This window comes from Salminus brasiliensis, chromosome 5 (assembly GCF_030463535.1).
Source record: "Salminus brasiliensis chromosome 5, fSalBra1.hap2, whole genome shotgun sequence".
Lineage (NCBI taxonomy): Eukaryota > Metazoa > Chordata > Actinopteri > Characiformes > Bryconidae > Salminus > Salminus brasiliensis.
This window is the reverse complement of record NC_132882.1, coordinates 30733587-30748670: the sequence shown is the minus strand read 5'-3', so window position 1 is coordinate 30748670 and position 15084 is coordinate 30733587.

The window sequence follows — 15084 nt, the reverse complement described above, 5'->3', positions numbered from 1 at the left end:
ATGTGGGGTTCACATGGGTGAAGCGTGGCCTAGGTGGGTTCCAGGTTGGCAAGTGTTCTGAGTTGATTTGTACATTCCTTGTTACTGGGACCCAGTTGGGCTTTCCATTGACAGATGTGGCCCATGTTTAACCCTTAAACCTCCCGGTCCCATCACTGACCCTGGTGGGCATTCATACGTGAAGCCAACATGAAACCCGAGGACAAAGCTTTCTGCTTCTCATGTGGGCTACTCATACTCATATGGGCTACTCATTTTGGGGCCCAGTATATTTGCCACACAATTTTCTGCTTGTTGGTTAAATATAGCAATATTTTCACATATTAAATACTTCATAAAATATTTTCAAAAAATAACATTTGACAGTTATGACATTTATCTAAGACAATGTTAGGTATACTAAATCCCAAGTGTCCTAAGTCCCACATTAGATACTCAAATACCAAGCATCCCCAACAAACATCTTAGCCAATAGCAGTGGGCCTTAGCCTACAAATTCTGGGCCCTAGCACCAGTCCAGTTATTTACATTTACGGCATTTAGCTGATGCTCTTATCCAGAGCGACTTACAAGGTTACTTGTAATTCCATTTGCTCCACTGGGTTACCTCTGGGAACTTCCAAGACAATGAAAGGATCTGATGATGTGAGAGATGGGATCAGATGCCTACATGTGTATGTAAATCCCTCATTACTTGTGATATTGTATAGGGAATTATGTGGGACATATCATCAGTGAGGTCGGAGTAAGGCCAAGCAAAAGGAAGCACACAAATGCTTCCACCAGCAGTTGGAACAGCAGAACTCCAGAATCTACTGGCCATGATGTGCTATTTTGGGTCCAATGTACTGTTCCTGACATGGCCACACTCACTACACCACTCTGGAAGCTCCTCAGAAAGGACATGGTTTGGCAGGAGCAGCTGGAACAACTACCTAGTAGTAGAGGAGCCGAATCATCTTCTGCATTTCCAGCACTGTCTAGTGTCCAGTACAACAGATGCATCAGAGGATTGCTCGGGATGCTGTCTAATCTAATGCCCGAAATTCCCCTGTCTCAGCATTGATGAGCGAACAGCCTAAGAACTTGTGTACGTGTGTGTTTATGTGTGTGTGTGTGTGTGTGTGTCTTCATGTTCACGTTCCGGCATCCCATTTTTAAAACATTAAACTGCACAGCACGCAAGACCACACAAACACACCCTTTCCAGAGAACTGCATCAAACAGGGTCCTGGGCTAAGTCTACATCCCACAGTTGGTGAGATTCCAGCCATTTTCAGAGAGAACATCAAAATCTCTAGAGTGTCGTTAACTACCTGTCTCTACACACTCGCAGCCTTAATGAGTTCTTGTGCAGTCTCAAGTCACTCCATCACCACAAACTGCTAGAGAAAACTTCGAGACAGGCCAGATTTTATTGGTGTGTTTGACGCTCTGCTCTTATCCAGTGCGACTTAAAAAAGTGCTTCACTTTTTACTCAGAAAATAGCCTCAGCTAGTTTGTATCAGCTAGAATCCAAACGATACCTCCAAGCTTAGATACCACTAAATACAAAAGTCAGTATAGAGACCACAGTACTCAATACTACACTTCACCCAGGTACTATTGGAAGAGATGGGTCTTCAGTCAGCATTTGACAGTCAGAAAAAAGCCTGGATCGGCTTTTGACCATTACCATCAAGTACGAAGTGGCTGGCCAGCGTCAGGGTTTTGAATCTGAAAGCCAGTGAAGAGAACACAGCAGCGGGGTTACATGACTGAACTTAGAAGAGCTGAAGAAGACCCGTGGCGCTGCATTCTGGGTCAATTGCAGGGGCCTGATGGTGCGAAAAGGGAGAGCAGCCAGAAGAGAGTTGCAGTAATCTAGTCTTCAAGTGATGAGAGACTGAACAAGCACCTGGGTGGCCTCTCTAGAGAGGAAGGGTGGAATTCTTCAGATGATGAAAAGGAGAAATCTGCATGACCAGGTCAGATTTGCAGCATGACTTGAGAACGATAACCGATCATCCATGACTACACCAAGGCTCTGTGCTTCTGCAGTTGGAGTGGCCAGTGAGTTCTTGAAGGAGATGGCAGGATCATTGTGAAGTGCAGCAGTTCCAGAGATGTACAGCAGCTCTGTCTTGCTGGGGTTGAGTTTGAGGTGATGAGCTGCCATCCAAGACGAGACGTCAGCAAGACATGCAAGACCTGTGTGTCAGACAGTGGGAAAGAAAGGATGAGTTGAGTATCCTTGGCGTAGCAGTGGTGAGAGAACCCATGAGATGATATCACTTTACCAAGAGAAAAGAAGAGGACCAAGCACCAAGAAGGACAGTCTACATGGAGTGGATGCGTCCCCCTGCCACATGACCTGGAGTGCCCCTTCAGATGTGATGCAAACCATCGCCATGAGGATGCTGTGGTCCACATTAACGAAAGCTGCAGAGAGGTCAAGGAGAATCAGGACAGATGACATGTTGGCAGATTTTGCTGCATGGAGCTTCTCTGCAATGAGAGAAGTTTCAGAATAGTCCACTGGTTTAAAGGCAAACTGGTTAGGCCTTCTTCTTATAGGCCTTCGTGGCCTATAATTTCTGAAAATTAAAGAATTTGAAATATATGATTTTAGTTCATTTTTACTTTGATTTTTTATTAGAAAAGGGTCTAAATGATTGAACTGTCCAATCCAGAATCAGGAATGGCTCTTCCATTAAGCCTGGGTCTTTCTCAAGGAAAATGCCTCAGAGCGCTATAGGAGGTCATTCCTACCTGTGGCCATCAAACTCTATAACTCCTCCCTAAGTGGGTGAGATTATGGTTCAGTTGTGCAATACTTAAAATATACTTTTCATAGGTGCAATAATTATAGTACTGTAATTAAATTTAATGTGTGCAATAATGTTTTGTATTTATTATCGCAGTTATTACTATAATCATATTTTCTCTCTCTTTGTTCTAAATTTATTTGATTTTAGAGAGTGTTTATTCTTACATGAACAGTTGCAACTGTAACAACTGCAATGTCCATCCTGGGATCAATAAAGTATTTCAGAATCTGATTTCCTTGCCACAGTTGTCTTTGGCTTGCTCAAATCAGGACTTGGACATCAGGTTTCCCTGTTGTTTAGGCGTGCTGAGTATTTGTTCAGGCCTTGTTTTTCATGGGATTGATTCTGATGAAGGACGCATTTTGCTTTGTTGGGAGGACTCTTTTGGTCGGTTCTGAAGAATAAAGACTTGGGCTTGGGCCCCAAGAGTATGAACTCGAAAACATCAAGCCATCTGAAAGTCGTGCTATAGGAACCTCTCTTCTTTTATGCGGTGTAAAGTCACAGACAAGCCAGAAGACCTTTTCCATCCACTCATTTCTTCACGTTCACCATTTTCAGACATTTAAAGATTCTCTGACTTATTGAGACTGATTGTTCCTAGAGAAGATAATGTGTGTGCTTGTATTTAAGCTGGGGGAGCCACCAGAGTGGTGCCCCAATCATATAAGCATGGATGTCTTTGATTTTAATATAACTCATACAAACTCATGATTTGATTTATTTACATATGATTTGCATTAAAGTATACTTGTCTTGAGGATGGAAAGAGAGAGCAGAGAGAGGAGAGAGCGTCTGCAGCTGGTATTGGATGCTTCACTTTTGGTTTAATTTTGCCCTTTTTTGTAGCTGTGAAATGTCCTTGGTTTCTTCCTGCCTCATTTTTTTCTCTTGACGTGCCTGTAAGACTGAAATGATTTTTACATTTGAAACTTTGACTTCTGGTCATTCATTGAAGACTTTGTGTTTTTCATAGTTTTAAACCTTTATAGTTGCTGTGGTAAATTACCCAACACTAGGAAAAGGCATTTGAGCAAGCTAGTTGAGCGGAGTCAGCCATCAGTGGTTTACTTTAGTAGCCTCATCATACTGAACATTAAAGCAACATTATGTAACATTTTTGTCTTAAAACAACAGCTTCAAAACCATTGTGCTCAATTGACCTATGATAAGGAGAACAGTGTCCATATCATGGCTACTCCAGGTTCAGCGTGCTGCTAACTGCACTATGTAACTTTGCAGAAGCAGGCGAGACACCACTCACGAGAACTGTGTTACTGGTAAAATCCAGTCATTTTACTGTACCTCATCACTCCTCATACTCCTTTCACTTTCAATAATGGTCCTGTATCTCTCAGATGTCCAGAAATGCATGGAAGCCTGTTCTTTTTGAGGTGTGGCTCAAAGCATGAATTCCACTTTCCGAACTGTAGGGGGATCCCATGAGCAAGAATGACTAATTCTTGCATAATGCTGCTTTAAAAAGCTCTGATACACACTTTTCTTTAATACATTTTTACTCTCATTTCCATTTCCATTGGCTTTCAGACTCCTCCAGACTGATAATCAGGACTAAAATTGGTAAAAAATAAAATAAAATAAAAAACTGTAATGGCTAGACGACTGGGTCAGAACATCTCCAAAACAGGAGGCAAGTCTTGCAGGGTGTCCCTGGTAAGCAGTGGTCAGTATTTGCCAGAAGTACTCCGAGGAAGGACAACTGGTAAACCAGTGACAGGGTCATGGGTACCCTGTGGTCCAAAGGCTAGCCCATCTGGTCCAATCCAACAAAAATGCTATTGTATCATAAACTTCTGTATCATTAATTCTGGTTAGTGGAGTCCAGGCCTCGGCAGATGAGGACCTACACTTAAGGCTGGTGGTTTTAATGTTAAGGCTTATTGATGTATTTTACCTTGTGTCTTGCAGCTTAACTGTGTCTCTTTCAGTAAAAGCACTACTAGCATGGCTGTTAGAAGGTGTGCTTTATTTGGAATTAGGCGGAATATATGGCAGCCAATCAGAACAGAGCATTTTTACGCATATCAGCTCTAAAAGCACAGTTTAATTCTAAGGCAGTGGTTTTGACTCCAGTCTTAAAGGGACACCTAGAAGTGCTATTTGGCCCCGACAAATCTGATCCCGTTCATGAAGGCCTTGATAGTTACCGGATGAGCTAAATCCGGTGTGCTGAGAATAGTTGGAACTATGACGTTTCCAGGAGCAGAGGTGATATAACCCCTGTTCTAAGGGACGCTGGTTTTCTCCAGCATTTGAGAAATATGTCTGTGGTTTGTCAAAGTGAATCCACTCTGCAGCAGTCCACCCCCACCAGCGTCCAAGTGGACCAGGAATGCAGGCAGCGAGAGGAGAAGAACCCCAACTGAAAATCTGTTGCCATTCTACGTACCTCAGATATCCTCTAGTAATGTAAGCAAAATGTCAAGCAAATTGCCAATGATGTGGCACTAAAAAGGAACAGTTACAGGAATAGGGCTGTTTGCACAGCGGTCAGTTCTTTTAGGCTGAAGACTTGCAAAGACTTTCACAGAAAAGCTGAGCTTTCTCCATTACATGACCCAAAGTACAATCAGGACTTGTTACAACATGACCTTGAAAAACCCTTGTGGTCTCCCACAGTGGTTTCCATGGTAATGTTCATTTTTTCCTCTTGCGGTTACAGCCTTCCAACACTAGGGGGCAATGATCAATTAGTAATCGTTTAGACAGAGAAGCTGATCTCAGGCTGTACAGGCAATTTCTCCTATTTTTGAGACGGGTGTATTTTCATATTGGACTTAGCTGAAGCCTAATTTCAAGCCTGCTAGTTTCATTCAAATCACGAGTCAAATGTACCCACCAATTTCTAGTCGAAGAGGACTGCCCAGACACAAATACACTGATGACTAGCAACAATTTTGGGTGTGTTTCAAGGGGTCTGCCACTTTTTGGTGGATTACAATAACAAATGTCTGCCATGATCTCCCATCAGGACATCAGGACATTTGTCAATGATGCCACATCGCTCATGAGAGTATTGCTATTCTCTATTTTACGATCCACCTTCTAAAACACTGCAGAGTCCTAATACACACTGAGAAATCTGCCCATATCACCCCTGTACTTCAGCAGCTGCCCTGGCTACTGATCGCAGAATGCACCCGTTTTCATATTCTACTGCTTTGTGCAAGGCCATGCAAGGCCATATATCTGTCTGTCCTTTTACTGATTAATGCTCCTTCGTGCAAGCTAAGATCTTCTCAACAGGTCTGCTGCCTGTTCCTAGGTTCAGGCTTTCCACTACAGATTGCAGGTCTTTAGATGTTCTGCACCCACCCTTTTTGGATCTCCCTACCTTCTTGTATTCTGTACAGTGTGTGCAGAATTATTAGGCAAGTTGTATTTGAGAGGATTCTTTTTATTATTGAACAACAACTGTGATCTCAATCAACCCAAAAGACTCATAAATATCAAAGCTTAATATTTTTGGAAGTTGGAGTGGGTTCTTTTTAGATTTGGCTATCTTAGGAGGATATCTGTTTGTGCAGGTAACTATTACTGTACAGAATTATTAGGCAACTTAATAAAAAAACAAATATATACCCATCTCACTTGTTTATTTTCACCAGGTAAACCAATATAACACAAAATTTAGAAATAAACATTTCTGACATTCAAAAACAAAACCACAAACAAATCAGTGACCAATATAGCCACCTTTCTTTACTTACGATGACACTCAAAAGCCTTCCATCCATACATTCTGTCAGTTGCTTGATCTGTTTACGATCAACATTGCGTGCAGCAGACACCACAGCCTCCCAGACACTGTTCAGAGAGGTGTACTGTTTTCCCTCCCTGTAGATCTCACATTTTATGAGGGACCACAGGTTCTCCATGGGGTTCAGATCAGGTGAACAAGGGGGCCATGTCATCACACACACCCTTACTGGCCAGCCACGCTGTGGAGTATTTGGATGCATGTGATGGAGCATTGTCCTGCATGAAAATCATGTTTTTCTTGAACGATACCGACTTCTTTCTGTACCACTGCTTGAAGAAGGTGTCTTCCAGAAACTGGCAGTAGGTCTGGGAGTTGAGCTTCACTCCATCCTCAACCCGAAAAGGTCCCACAAGTTCATCTTTGATGATACCAGCCCATACCAGTACCCCACCTCCACCTTGCTGGCGTCCGAGTCGGAGTGGAGCTCTCTGCCCTTTACTGATCCAGCCTCGGGCCCATCCATCTGGCCCATCAAGAGTCACTCGCATTTCATCAAAAATCAGTCTTAAGATATCTTCTTGGCCCAGTTTTGACGTTTTATCTTAGGTTTCTTGTTCAAAGGTGGTCGTTTTTCAGCCTTCCCTACCTTGGCCATGTCCCTGAGTATCGCACACCTTGTGCTTTTTGATACTCCAGTAACGTTGCAGCTCTAAAATATGGCAAAACTGGTGGCAAATGGCATCTTGGCAGCTTCACGCTTGATTGTCCTCAATTCATGGGCAGTTATTTTGGGCCTTTTCAACACGTTTCTTGCGACCCTGTTGGCTATTTGCCATGAAACGCTTGATTGTTCGGTGATCACGCTTCAAAAGTTTGGCAATTTTAAGACTGCTGCATCCCTCTGCAAGACATCTCACAATTTTTGACTTTTCAGAGTCCGTCAAATCTCTCTTCTGACCCATTTTGCCAAAGAAAAGGAAGTTGCCTAATAACTAAGCACACCTTATATAGGGTGTTGATGTCATTAGACCACACCCCTTCTCATTACAGAGATGCACATCACCTGATTTACTTGATTGGTAGTTGGCTTTCAAGCCTATAGAGCTTGGAGTAGGACAACATGTATAAAAAGGATGATGTGATCAAAATACTCATTTGCCTAATAATTCTGCACACAGTGTATACTTTCATGCTCTTCGAGGTACCATATTGTAGAGCCTCATTGAGTGTGTGAAAGGCACTATGTAAATGTGACTTATTATTATTAATAATGATGATGGAGTGAGTGGGAGAGTGAGGACGTTCAGGTTCAGGTGATGACCCACACAATCAGCAGTCTTAAGTAGCCCTGAGAACTATTTTGGGAAATGGAAGGAGTCTGTGCTTGGTAAAAAGCTGCATGCAGCAATTTAGTGTAAATGTTCCAAATACATATCTATTATTATTATTATTATTATTATTACTATTATTATTATTACTACTACATTATATCACATGCAGAATGAACCCGGCCTATTATATCAGCTACTATATAGGAGCACTTCATAGTTCTTTGATTACAGACTGTAGTCCATCTGTTTCTCTGCATACTTTGTTAGGGTCCTTTCACCTTTCCACCCACAGAGCAGGTAGTATTTGGGTGGTGTATCATTTTCAGCACTGCAGTGACACAGTGGCAAGGAAAGACTTCCTCAGATTGAGAGAAAGAAACCTTGAGAGAAGACTCGATAAGGGTCTCTAACAAGAATAAAACGGGAATGATCAAACATTCAAGCATTATCATAGCGCATTATTGACGTGCACTAATGTTAGCTCAGCATTGACATAATTTCAGAGATCTTATTGGGGGGCTATCAGACTTTACCATTATTATATCGCATTACTCATGTGCACAAGTGTTAGCTTAACCAGTTTTGGCATAGTGTTGAGCTTGTCCTATTAGGGCTATCAGACATTGCGTTTTTGTATCATATTTTTAAAGTGAACCAGTGTTCTCCCTCCTGCCATCAGGAAGAAGGTACCGCAGCATCCGGTCCAACACGACCAGACTCTGCAATAGCTTCTTCCCCCAAGCCATCAGACTTCTCAACTCAACTCAACTTCTGACCTGATGTCTTTTCTGCTACATGCACTCTCTCTCTCTCTCTCTCTCTCCAACCATTTACCCCAGAAAAATGGGAAGCATTTATTTTTTTGCACAAAGCATTTGCACTAATAACTTTACTACCTCACTGGACTCAATATTTATACACACTGCAGATTTGCACACTACCCCCAATTATTTATTATTCTCTGTCTGTACTGTGTTGTGTTGTCTGTCCGCACTTGTTTGTGTTGCACTTGTGTTTTGTATGCACTGTGTCTATGTTGCACCATGGTCCTGGAGGAACGCTGTTTCGTTTCACTGTGTACTCTGTATGTAGTTGAAATGACAATAAAACCCACTTGACTTGACTTGACACACTATTAGAGATTCTACTGGGTGGCTAGCAGACATTAGCATTATCACATTATTCATGTGCCCTGGTTTTAGCTTGGACACACTGTGAGAGATCCTTTTATGGGCTAGCAGAGGTTGCATTTCTGTATCACATTATTGATGTGCACCAGTGTTAGCTTAGCACTGAAATACTATTAGAAATGTTAATAGGGGGGTGCTCAGAATTGCTCAGCGGTCTAATGCGCTCCCACTATGACCCGTTCTGGGGGGATTCACAAGATCGAATTCCGAGCAACACCAGTTTGCCATCAGCAGCTGGAGTCAGAGAGTGCGCAACTTTGCATGTATTGAAGAAGATGTGTGTCTTGGATAAGTCCTTAGTGTTGCTGGTGCTAGGGGGGGCTACGAATAGGTGGGTTAATTGGCAGTACCAAATTGGGAGAAAAAAATATTGGGTACAAGTGGACATTAGCATGATCCTATTACATTATTCATGTGCACCAGTGTTAGCTTAGCGCTGACATACTATAAGAAATGTGATTGGGGGGCTAGCAGACATTAGCATTATGGTAAAGGGGAGGTGTTCACCTTGTTTTGTCTTGTTTGTGGCCTGAATGGCAGTTCTAGCTCTAATAGTCATCATTGATTGCATGCTTTATTCATATGATACCCCACTGTATTTACAGTGAGAGTTTAAATAGTATAAGCTCATGAAATCTTTAGAGGACCTTGCTAAGGGCACTGAGGACATTTGCCACCCAGAAGTGGTTTTTGCCTCAGCAGATTAACACAGTGATTGAGTGAAAACCCCTGTTTATTATACATTAACGAGCCCTGGTGTTCAATTATTCAACAAGACATTTCCTGACTCAAGGACCTGTTCTGTTTTAAGGCGCGGCTGTGTTTTAAATAGCCCTGTAGTACAGAAACAGTGCGTGTCACGGATTACATAACCGCTACAGTGACATGAACGTATAATGGGAGGCCAATCAACTGTTTCGGTTCCACTAAAAGATGTACTGTTGTTCTCGGAAACCTGAGGAGAACTTTCAAAGGCTTTTATCATTTTATCACTGGTGACGTCCTTGGAAAAAGAGAGAGAAATGGAGAGACTCTTGGGATTTCCATCTCTTTCAGCAGAACCCAGTATGCTTTCTTTCACTCTTCAGTGGGAAACGTCCTGAATCAAAGACAGTTTAAATATCAGCATCAAGCCAGTTTTACGGAACTGGCACTACAGAAAACCAACATATGGTGTAGTCTGTAGGTCTGGAGCCAACAGCATCTATTTTTAGCCCCCTTCTTCAAATCCAGAAAAAAAACAGCATTGAGAGCCTAATTAAAAACCAATACAGAAGAAAAAGGTGGAGGAGGTAAGGCTTAATGATTGGAAATGCTTTATACACAACTAAAAGGAGAATTATTTTTTTATTTATTAGAGTAAAAAAAAAAGCCTTAATTGATCAAATAATGTGGAAAAAAGTGTGATGTCATTATGGGATTATACACAGATGTTAAGCAGCTGTTTTGAGTGTGGATGTTTGTTGGTGGAGATCCACAAAAAAATTACTTGATCAAGTGACCAATAAGACAATGCCAGATGCCATGGTTAAAATACTATTAAAAAAAATCATGACATGTGTAATCACAGACTAAATACATCAGTAGCAACAGATCCTTAAAAACTACTATTCAGATATTCTCCCGTACTGAGGGATTTTTATTCATCATCTGCTGCACTTCATCTGATTAAACCAGCCTAATTACTCTGTTTGTAATGAAACCTGCAGCTAATCAGTGTTTATTAAGCACAAACAGTATCCTCCATATGCTTAGAAAAACATATTCTGTATCACGATAACAAAATGTATCACAATACGATAAAATATTGTCATATTGCCCAGCTCTAGACAAATGTCCCCCTTATTGTGCTTCTATATTGGGCTTTTCAGTCCATTGGCACAACTGATGCTATCAGGTGACTCCACGCTACTTTACTGGCAACTCACTTTGCATAACATGTGCAAAATACGCAAACCTGACCACCAGCTGCCCCAGGTTGGGTAGTGATGCTCTAGTGAAGTCAAGGGTGACACTTAGTTTGACCTTAAAATTTAAAAATTTACACATATATAACCAAATTAAACAAATTGTCCATGAAAATGGTCATGGAGTGTTTACACTTCGTGAGGTTTGTTAGTGAGCAGTGTGAAAATACAAAAGTACACACAGCAATGTATAGACGAAGAACAGTAAATCTAATAAAAGCCTATTTATTTGATTGGTTCCCCTAAAAACAAAGCAACATACACACTCTCACACACTCTCACACACACACACCAGCGTGTCCCTCACTGATATAAACAGCACAGCCTCATGAGTTTTGAGGCCAGGGAGTTTGGGGAGAAAAAACAGGTCGCCCTGGATCCAGAGAGGAGACGTCAAACTGGAAAGTGGGACACAAAAAAAGTGAGGGAGAGAAAGCGCACGAGAGAGAGATAGGTGGACAGGGCATATTAATGAAGAGGACAAGCGTGAAGTTACAAGGAGAGCTGGACATTAGAGAATGGTGAAAGGACATCTAGAGAACAAAGAAAGGAGAGAAGCAAAAAGAATGAAGAGTAAAGAAGAAAAGGCCTGACACACAAGCAGGGAAATGTAAGGGAAGGGAAGAGGAGAAGAGTAAAGTATGTATAAGAGAAGGATAAATAAGAGTAAAAGGGGAAAGAAGAGAGACAAAAGAAGAGTAAAGAAGACAAGAGACAAACAGAGAAAAGTGAAAAGAGATGAGAACAGCAGACTAACAAGGAGAATAAAAGAGTAACGGGTAAAAGAGAAAAGTGAAAAATAAAAAAGATGAGAAGAGGAGAGAAGAGAAGAGGAGAAATGAGAAAAGTAGAAATGAGGAGAGCAAAAATAACAGAAAGTAAGAGAAGACGGGATGAGACAAGATGATAGGAAAGGAGAATAGAATAGAGGAGAAATGAGGTAAAGAAAAGAAAGGAGATGAGGAGAGGAGAAAGGAGAGGAGAAAAAGAAAACAGAATAGGCAAGAGGCAAGACTGCAGAAGAGATGAGCTGAGAAGAGCGTAGAGAAGAAAGATGAAGAGAGAGCGAGATGAGAAAAAAGAAGAGATAAGAAAAGAAGGGGAGGAGACATGAAGAAAGGAGAAGAGAAGAGATGAGGGGAGATAAGAGGGGATGAGAAGAGAAGAGAAAATAGAAGAGGGGAAAAGAGGGGAGATGGGAACAGAATAAGGGAGATGAGAAGAAAGGAGAAGAGAAGAGATGAGAAGGGGGAAAAATGGGAGATGAGAAGAGAATAAAGGAGAAGAGAAGAAAAGAGGAAAGAACAGAGGAGAGGAGAAGTGGGAAGGGGAGATGAGAGGAGATGAAAAGAAAAGAAAGGAGAAAAGGAGAAAAGAGGGGAGATGAGAAGAGAAGAGAAGAGTGGAAATGTGAAGAGCAGAGAGGTAGAGAGAAAACAAAGAGTGGAAAAAATGGAGAGGATAAGAGGGAAGGGGAGATGAAAAGAGAAGAAAGGATGAGAGAATAAGGGAGATGAAACAAGAAGAAAGGAGAAGAGAAAAAATTAGAAGAGAAGAGAAGAGAAGAGAAGAGAAGAGCGGAGATGAGAAGAGCGGAGAGGAAGAGGGAAGACAAGGGATAGAGAAAAGGGAAGAGAAACAAGGAGAAAAACAGCATAGAGAAGAGAGGACAGGAGAGAGGACAGGAGAGAGGACGGGACGAATGGGAGAAGAGAGAAGAGCAGAGAAGAGAGGACAGGAGAGAGACAGGAGGAGAGGTGAAGAGGAGAGGAGTAGAGAGGAGTGTTATCTAGACCGCTGAAGGCGTGCTGGCTGCTCTGTGTTTCTGCTCCTGTGCCCGTAAGGCACTGTCTCGGCTATTTCATCAGGACTCGCTGCAAACCCACTTAAAAGCTTGGTGACAGTAAATTATGCAACTGTTGCTGGCACAAACTCCGTAACCCTCCCCTTCACACTCACACAAACACACACAGTTTGGTAGCATGACAGTACCCACAGTCAGGTTAAGTGTAACTACCAAAAACTAGCTGGAGTAAAAAAAAAATATTTGAAGGTGCTATGTGGTTGATGTAGTGTAGTAGCAATAGAAGAGTTGAGGTATTTAGTCTAGTGTCAAGGGGGGCACACTGATTTTCAATGGAAAACCCAACACTGCATCCACCTCTTTAAAAAAAAAAAAGGCATTAAAGTAACCGTATGTAACATTTTTAACAACTCCACTGACCTGTAATAAGGACAGGTCTATCTGCAGTATGTAACTTTCAGTGACTGCTCTGTATTTCTCAGCAAAGTATCCTTCAGTGCACTACATGCCGACTGTAGGGGGAGCCCAAGAGCAAGAAATGCCAATTTTCCATAGTATTGCTTTAATGTTAGTGTTCATTGTTTGCTTTCACCCTTCACACAGATTCACACAGTGCTCTAACTGTTCTAGCTAACATCACTGTAGAACATCAGGTCCTATCTTAGCAAGGTGGCAGTAGGAAATACTGTGATAGACATTTAGTAAATTCCACACAGTGTGAAACACACACTGTGACCAAGTGTATAAATCTGAATGGTTTTGCTGCAGAGTTGCCTCTCTCCCTTTTCTTGCCTATAGGTCGGTCTCTTTATGGAGAGTGGATTTCTTTTAGTAAACGGCTGAAGTCAATAAAAAGTCACAGTTGAGAACATGTATACTACATTTATTTGGCAGGACGGGTTCTGACCTTTATCAGGCTGGTTCTGGCCTGCAGGTCGTATGCTTGCCACCCCAGCAGAAGATTCCTTGGGTAAGACTCCAAATGCTACACTTGCCAACCTCTCTAAGATGGTTAAATGGTCAACCCAGATGCCATAAACATATACATGCCATGTACTGTATAACCAAACATATAAAATATGAATGTTTGCTATATATGTTTGAGTATAGCAAACATAGTATCTAACATAATACAGTGTAAAAAGAGTAATTTCGGACATTTCTACTAGTCCATACATCACGAAATTGTGACACAATGTTAAGAACAACTGACAGATTCATATAATGTCCAAAAAATGGATATAATGGAGTGGAATATCTTCATCTTTGAACAAATACTACCAAACAGAACGGTTCCTTCCCAAACTTTCCGTTCCACCTTAAATAAGGCAGCAGTGCTGTTCCGCTGTTGAAAGGTACACAGTGTAACCGCTGCACTATTTAAGGTGGAATGGAGAGTTAGAATTAGCTGCCCTGTTTTAAGTGCTAACTAGTAAAGTCACCGCACTTATCGGCTGAAAGAAAGCTCTTTTTTTTGTTTTGTTCACCGCAATAAAGTCACAAAGGAACTGACTTGGCATGTTCGACTCACGAGTACAAACTCCAGAGAACGGGAGGACGTGGTACGGTAATTTTGCGGTTGGCCAGGCCTAGTCCACACAAGTCATGTCATGATGCATCCTCGATAACACGGCATTTGCACTGTATAGATGTGCTAGATGTGAACTTTTGAATGGAGCAGTACTTGGGCTGCAACTGATGGTGTTTTACAAGTCCACAGGAACACAAGCACAGACAAGAATGCAGATTGAGCAGATCGGCCCATGTCTGTTAATGACACTCTGCTACTGCCGATACCCGATTCATTAGAAATATCTGGACCAGCCCTGATCCCGATCCACTAGATTGCATCGGGACATGCCTACCCTGGATGTACTGGATGGCGCACCATCATTCCGCTGCTCCACTGCTCCACAGCTCGATGCTGGGGGGCTTTATACTCCTCAAGCCCCCTTTGCCTTCGCATGATCTGATTGTCTGCTTCAGAAAGTTCTATGCTATTGGCAGTATTTCTCTACAGGAACTAGACAAGTTGTGTGTGTGTGTGTGTGTGTGTGTGTGATTTTGCAATGGGTGCAACATAAAGTTGCTGAATGCATTTATTTGAAGGGTCCTAAAGTGTCCTAATATGTAAATATTGGCTGATCCTTGTCATACAGACTCGTCTACAGCTACTGCTGTTCACTTCTTTCTTACGCTGTTCCCGGTTTCAGGTGCATTTCCGACCTCAGCGAGCTCATCAGCAAGCCAGCCAATC